Raw genomic sequence first — 6,867 nt, forward strand, 5'->3', positions numbered from 1 at the left:
GAAGCACGAGCTCCAGAGCATCCTTATTAGATCAGCCATTCAATAGACAGACTTGCAGTGAGTCCTCAATATTTGAGGATATTATTATTTGACTATTTCATTCTTTTAGTACCTAGTTTATTTCAACAGTTGGAGTTAGTTGGGGACATGTCCCATCAACTCCTTATTCAAATAATTTAGAGACTTTCAGGCTAGCATGTTCAGACAGTTATTTCAGTTATTTGGTATTGATATATCATATCTCCAGATGTTATGTTTTATCAAATTTTGAACCTTATGGCCTTTCAGCCTTTTATTCTGCATTTATACAATATGTTATGCAGTGCTCAGTTACAGATATTAGTCATGGGTTAGCTTGTGGTACTTTGGAGTCATGAGCACTGTGTGGTATTTTAGGTACCAGATTCGAGGCATTACAAACTTGGTATCAGAGCCTAAGGTTCAATAGTATCCTAGGAAGTCTAAAAAGCCGCATCTAGTAGAGTCTTATGCATGGGTGTGTTGCGTGCCACATTTATGTATAGGAGGCTATAAGATGTTTTAAGAATAGTTTCCCTTCTTTCAGTTGTCATATCATACAAGTAAGCATGAGCTCAAGTTAAGCTCTCAGTCTAATCCATTTCTTTCTTTTGTTTATAGAACCTACCTCCCAAAAGAAGAAACAAAAATCAGTCAGCCCCTTAGCCCGTCCAAGCAGACCCCTTGGACAAATATGTTTCTTATGCAGAGTTCAGAGCTGCATTCTATACTTTTATAACTCAGTTGCTACTCAGAATGAATGACCAACTGCTGTTCCTGCCAATCCAGTGGCCAATACTGCTGCAGCTAGGATTCAGGACTTCATTCGAATGAATCCTCTATTCCTTTTTGGGTCTAAGATAGATGAGGACCCACAGGAATTCCTTGACCAGGTTCAGAAGGTTATAGATATCAAGGGAGTTACTGCTAGTGAGAGTGCTGAGCTAGCTACATATCAATTGCAAGATATGGCTCACACATGGTTCAAACAGTGGAAAGTTGAGAGGAGTATAGATGTTGGACCCTGTAATACCCCAAAGATTTTTAGCAAATTTTGTCCCAAGAATGCCTAGTATTAGCTTCTAAAGTGAATGATAATTATTCCATGAGGAATTTTCAAGATTTTCATTTTTTTTGATGTGGGAAATTCAATAAGATTTCCATCGATATAAGATTCACCCAATTCGATAATCGAGATAGAAGTTATGACTATTTCAAGTCCCCATCATAAAACAGCGCCATATTAGTCAGTGTCGCGCCGCACCACAAGAGGAAATGGCATTTGGTGAATTCCAGTATGGGTCCACGATTATGGCGCATTGCACCAGAGCCCAAATTTAGAATTGTCCTTTTCCAGTGTCTTAGAACGATTTTCTCCACGTCGCACCAAAGTTCCAGGTCACAAAAGAAGGGGCAACGCGATGGCTCCGGGTTGCGCCATCCCTCATTTCGGGAAAATTTTACTGAAATAAAATAATGCGTCCAGGGTTAAAAGGGTCAATTTCCCACCCCTATTTAAGCTCTTTAACACGTGATTCAGCCATTTTTCACTAAAAATATACTCTCTTCTCTCAAGTTTCCCTCAAGAACAAGCTAGGGTTTTCATAGAACATCCAATATCAAGAAAGTTTCACCGTTAATCTTCATAAAAGCATGCACTAAGGTATACATAGTGTTTATTCATGAACTTCTTTCATCCATAAAGCCTAAGAATATCTTTTCTAAGTTCAAGTTTCTGGATTTCCTTGTGAATTTCATATTGGGTTTGTTTTGGTTATGTTGAGAATGATCAATTGAATTCAAATCCATGTTGGGTGATCAATTTTATGTGAAATTGATTTGTATAGATGTATACTCATGTGAACCTATAAATAAACCCTAGGACGATGAAATTAAAGATGAATCATGATGATTAATTTTTGTATAATGTTGTCTACATGTGCTATGCCTATCATATGTTTGATTAAATGCCTAGATGAAGAAACAATGCCCAACTAGTATGATATCATGAAATCCCCATGTATGTACAAGTTATACCTATCACATATTTTGATGGAATGCTTTTATAAATGTATTATGGATTATGATGTTAGTTATATGTTCAAGTAAGTTATGCTTGGTCAGTTTTCCTTCTATCGAGTCCTGGGGGTACTCGTACCCAAAACATTAGCTGTGTGCTTAGAGCCATGTCATGTTTTCATGGTACTCTCAGTTAAGCTATGATTCTTAGAATTCAGACAGTCTTATGACTCAGGAAATCTCTATGATTTCATGAAATCAGTCAGTTGTCAAATATCAGTAGTATTCCATTAGTCAATAGAATTCAGTAACTCAGTCCATGTTCAGTTCAGTAAATCATGATCAGTGTCCATTCAGATGGGAGTAGAAATTAGCACCGAGTGAACCCAAAGATGGGGACACACACTATCAGATGAGGGTGTGATCCTTAGCAGTCATCCTTGCATTCCAAAACTATGTAGCTAGCATAGGTTGAGACATCAACACTATTGATTAGGGTTGATGAGGTAGATAAGAACTGTCAGATAAGGGCCCCACTATTCTCGTATAGAGGACACTATCAGATGAGGGTCGTCCATAGCTTGTCCTTACCGATGGCGCGGTATTGGCACCCTTCCAATTGGGGTTACAGATTAGACCCCAACTCAGCCATAATGGTGTATCAAGGGCATGTCGGTTAGATACTAGTTCCCAAAGCTTTATGTTACAAAATCAGGACTGTTAGATACAGTCAACTCAGATACAATATGGAACTCAGATAGTTCCATCAGATTTAGGACTGTTAGATACAGTCAGCTTAGATACAATATGGAACTCAGATAGTTTCATCAGATTTAGGACTATCAGATATAGTCATCCATGTTATCAGTTATATTCAAATATAGCTATTTATGCTATCAGTTATATCAGTTATTAGTATGTCATGTCATCATTATTCAGATTCAGTAATCATGATATCATAGTGTCAGTTACAGTTACGTATTTGTGTATGCATTCTCGCATTCATGTTAGATAGTCAACTAGCATTATTCATGCATGTTAACCCTTGAATTATCCTACCTCACATGTATACTCAGTATATTCCATTGTACTGATTAATTTATGCTATGGCTCTTTCTTTTTATGTTACACCATAGTTTCAGAGACATGAGTTCCAGATCAGCAGTAGATTCCAATCTCAGCAGTCAGAATAGAAGTGAGTCCTCATTCTTCGAGGACATGATTATTTCTCCACTATTTCATTGATTAGTTATTAGTTGGAGTTAGTTGGGGATATGTCCCATCAACTCCTTATTCAGATTATTCAGACAGTAGAGGCTTTCAGACTAGATGTAGACTATTATGTTTCAGACTTTATTGTTTACAAGTTTGTTTTTGGGTATTGTATTACCCCACAGATGTTATCTCATCCATGTTATGTTCAGTATTGAATCTTACAGCCTTTCAGTGCATGTTTCCATATTATTCAGTATTTTATGTAGTATACAGGTACAAATATCAGTCATGGGTTAGCTTTTGGTCCTTCGGGGTCATGAGCACTGTGTAGCATTTTGGTTTAGCAAATCGGGGTGTTACAAACTTGGTATCAGAGCCTAAGGTTCAATAGAGTCCTAGGAAGTCTGAAAGTCGCATCTAGTAGAGTCTTGTACATGGGTGTGTTGCGCGCCACATTTATGTGCAAGAGGCTATGAGATGTTTAGGAATAGTTTCCCTTCTTTCAGTATTCTTGTCGTGCCAGTGAGCATAATCACAAGTCAATCTCTCAGTCTAATCCACTTCTTCACTTTTTTTTTCAGAATATGCCTCCGAAGTGAAGAAATTAGTCAGCCCCTCAACTCGAAGAACCTTTGGGAAATCATGTTTCTCATGTAGAGTTTAGGACCGTATTTACCACCCTTGCTCAGTCAGTAACTGCCCATAATGAGTGACCGACTGTCATTTTGGCCAACCCAGTGGCCAACTCAGCTGCACTTAGGATTTAGGACTTAACCCAAATGAATCCTCCATCCTTCCACGAGTCTAAAGTAGATAAAGACCCTCAGGAATTCATTGATCAAGTTTTGAAAGTGACAGACATCATGGGGGTGACTATTGAGAGAACTGAGTTAGCTGCATACCAGTTGTAGGATGTGGCTCATACTTGGTTCAAGTAGTTAAAGTTAGAAAGGTCAGATGATGCAGGTCCTATAGAGTGAGAGGAGTTTGTTACTGCATTCTTAGACAAATTCTTTCCCCAAGAGCTTAGAGAGGCTAAGGTGCTAGAAGTCATCAACCTCAGGCAGGATAATATGACGATGAAAGAGTATTCTCTAAAGTTTACTCAATTAGCCAGATATGCCCCTCATGTGGTTACAGACGGCAGAGCCAAGATGAGTAAGTTTGCTTCAGGGGTAAATGATAGTGTGGTTAATAAGTGTAGATCCACCATGCTGAATAGTAACATGACTTTAGCTAGACTTATGACTCATGCTCAGCAGATTGAGGAGCAAAAGATTAAAATGATGGAGAAGCAGAATAAGAAAGAGAAGATAGGTAGTTTTAACTTTGCTCAACCTAAATCAGAAGGAGAAAACCGTTCTCAGTTTTGTCCTAATTTATTAGTTCCATCTCCTTTTTCAGCTAGTGATCCAGCTCCTAAGTTCAGAGATAAAATGCCAGGCTCTAAGTCTCAGGACAGTGTCAACAATGCCCGAACTAATCCCCTTTGTCAGACTTATGGTAAGAACCACAAGGGTGATTGTAGAGCTGGCAACGATGTCTATTTTAGTTGTGGTAAGCTAGGCCATAGAGTCAGAGACTGCCCTCAGTTAGGTTATCAGAGTCATCTCTACTCCTCAGCTCAGTCTGGTCTCCCAAATCAGCAGGGTACCACCACCAGTACTACTAGCGGGCAATGCCAAAATAGACTATATACTCTTCAGACTCGATAAGATCAGGAAAATTCTCCTGGTGTAGTTATTGGTACGTTATAGATCTTTCATGTGCATGTTTATGCTTTGCTAGATCCAGGATCTTTTTTGTCTTTTATTACTCCCTATATAGCAGTTGATTTAGAAATCAATCTTGAAATTTTAATAGAGCCCTTCTTAGTCTCTACCCTAGTGGGAAAAACCATCATAGACCGGCGGGTATACAGGAACTGCCCGATTATGATGTTTCAGAAAGTCACTTCAGTAGACTTAGTCGAATTAGAGATGACTAATTTTGATGTCATTCTCGGCATGGATTGGCTTCATTCCTACTATGCCACAGTCGACTGCAGAAATAAAATAGTCCAGTTTCAGTTTCTAAATAAACTCGTCCTTGAGTGGAAGGGTAGTGTATCTGCTTTCAGGGGTTAGCTTATTTCCTACCTTCGGGCAATGAAAATGATATCTAAAGGATGTGTCTATCATCTTGTCTGAGTTAAGGACACTAGTTCCAAAACTCCCAGCCTTGAATTAGTCCCAGTAGTGAATGAATATTCAAATGTCTTTCCCTAAGATCTTTCAGGAATTTCTCCCGAAAAGGAAATAGCCTTCGGCATTGATCTTCTTCCTAATACTCAGCCTATCTCTATTCTGCCAGACAGAATGGCATAAGAAAAACTCAGAGAAACTGAAAGAACAATTGAAGGATCTCTTACATAAGGGATTCATTAGGCCCAGTATTTCCCCATGGTGTGCTCCAATTGGCCTAGACCTATCTCTCCATCAGATATTAGGAGTTTCTTGGGTTTGGCTAGCTATTACCAACGGTTTATTGAGGGATTTTATTCTATTGCATCCCATATGTATAGATTGACTCAGAAGAAAGTCAAGTTTCAGTGGTCAGATCCTTGTGAGAAGAGTTTTCAGGAGTTGAAGACTTGACTCACCTCAGCTCCAGTCTTAGCTCTCCCAGATAGTTCAGATGGGTTCGTAGTGTATTATGATGCATCCAGAGTAGGTTTGGGTTGTTTCCTCATGCAGCAAGGTAAGGTAATAGCCTACGCCACAAGAAAGCTTAATCCCCATGAAAAGAATTACCCTACTCATGATCTTAAGTTAGCAGCCATAGTATTTTCCTTAAAGATTTGGAGGCATTATCTATACGGTGTTTATGTAGATATGTTCACAGATCATAAGAGTCTTTAGTATGTCTTTTCTCAAAAAGATCTCAATATTCATCAGAGAAGTTGGTTAGAGCTTTTGAAAGCTTACGACATAAGTGTTCTCTATTATCTGAGCAAGGCCAACGTAGTGGCCAACACTCTCAGTAGACTATCCATGGGTAGTGTTTTTTATGTAGAGGATAGTAAGATGAAGTTAGCTCAAGAAGTCCATCAGCTTTCCAGACTAGGCATTCACTTAGTTGATTCTTCAGAGGGTGGTGTATCGGTTCAAAGTAGTTCAGAATCATCTCTATTTTTTGAGGTGAAAAAAAAGTAAGAAAGAGATCCTAGCCTTGTCAAGTTGAAAGAGTCAGTCCAAGATCAGAAAATAGAGGTTTTCTCCTAAGGGGGAGATAGTGTTCTTCGTTGTCAGGGTCATCTCTGTGTTCCAGGTGTAGATGACTTAAGGCAGCGAATTCTTGTAGAAGAACATGGTGCGTGCTACTCTATTCATCTAGGGGCCACAAATATGTACCACGACTTGTGAGAAATCTATTGGTAGAGTGGGATGAGAGAGACATTGTAGAGTTTGTGGCTAAGTGCTCTACATGTCAGCAAGGTAAGATAGAGCATCAGAAACCTAGTGGGTCCATGTAGGAGTTCATTATTGCTACTTAGAAGTGGGAAGTTGTGAACATGGACTTCGTGATGGGTTTGCCTCGAACTCATTATCAGCATGATTTAGTTTGGGTCATTAT

This window comes from Capsicum annuum, chromosome 3 (genome assembly GCF_002878395.1).
Source record: "Capsicum annuum cultivar UCD-10X-F1 chromosome 3, UCD10Xv1.1, whole genome shotgun sequence".
NCBI lineage: Eukaryota > Viridiplantae > Streptophyta > Magnoliopsida > Solanales > Solanaceae > Capsicum > Capsicum annuum.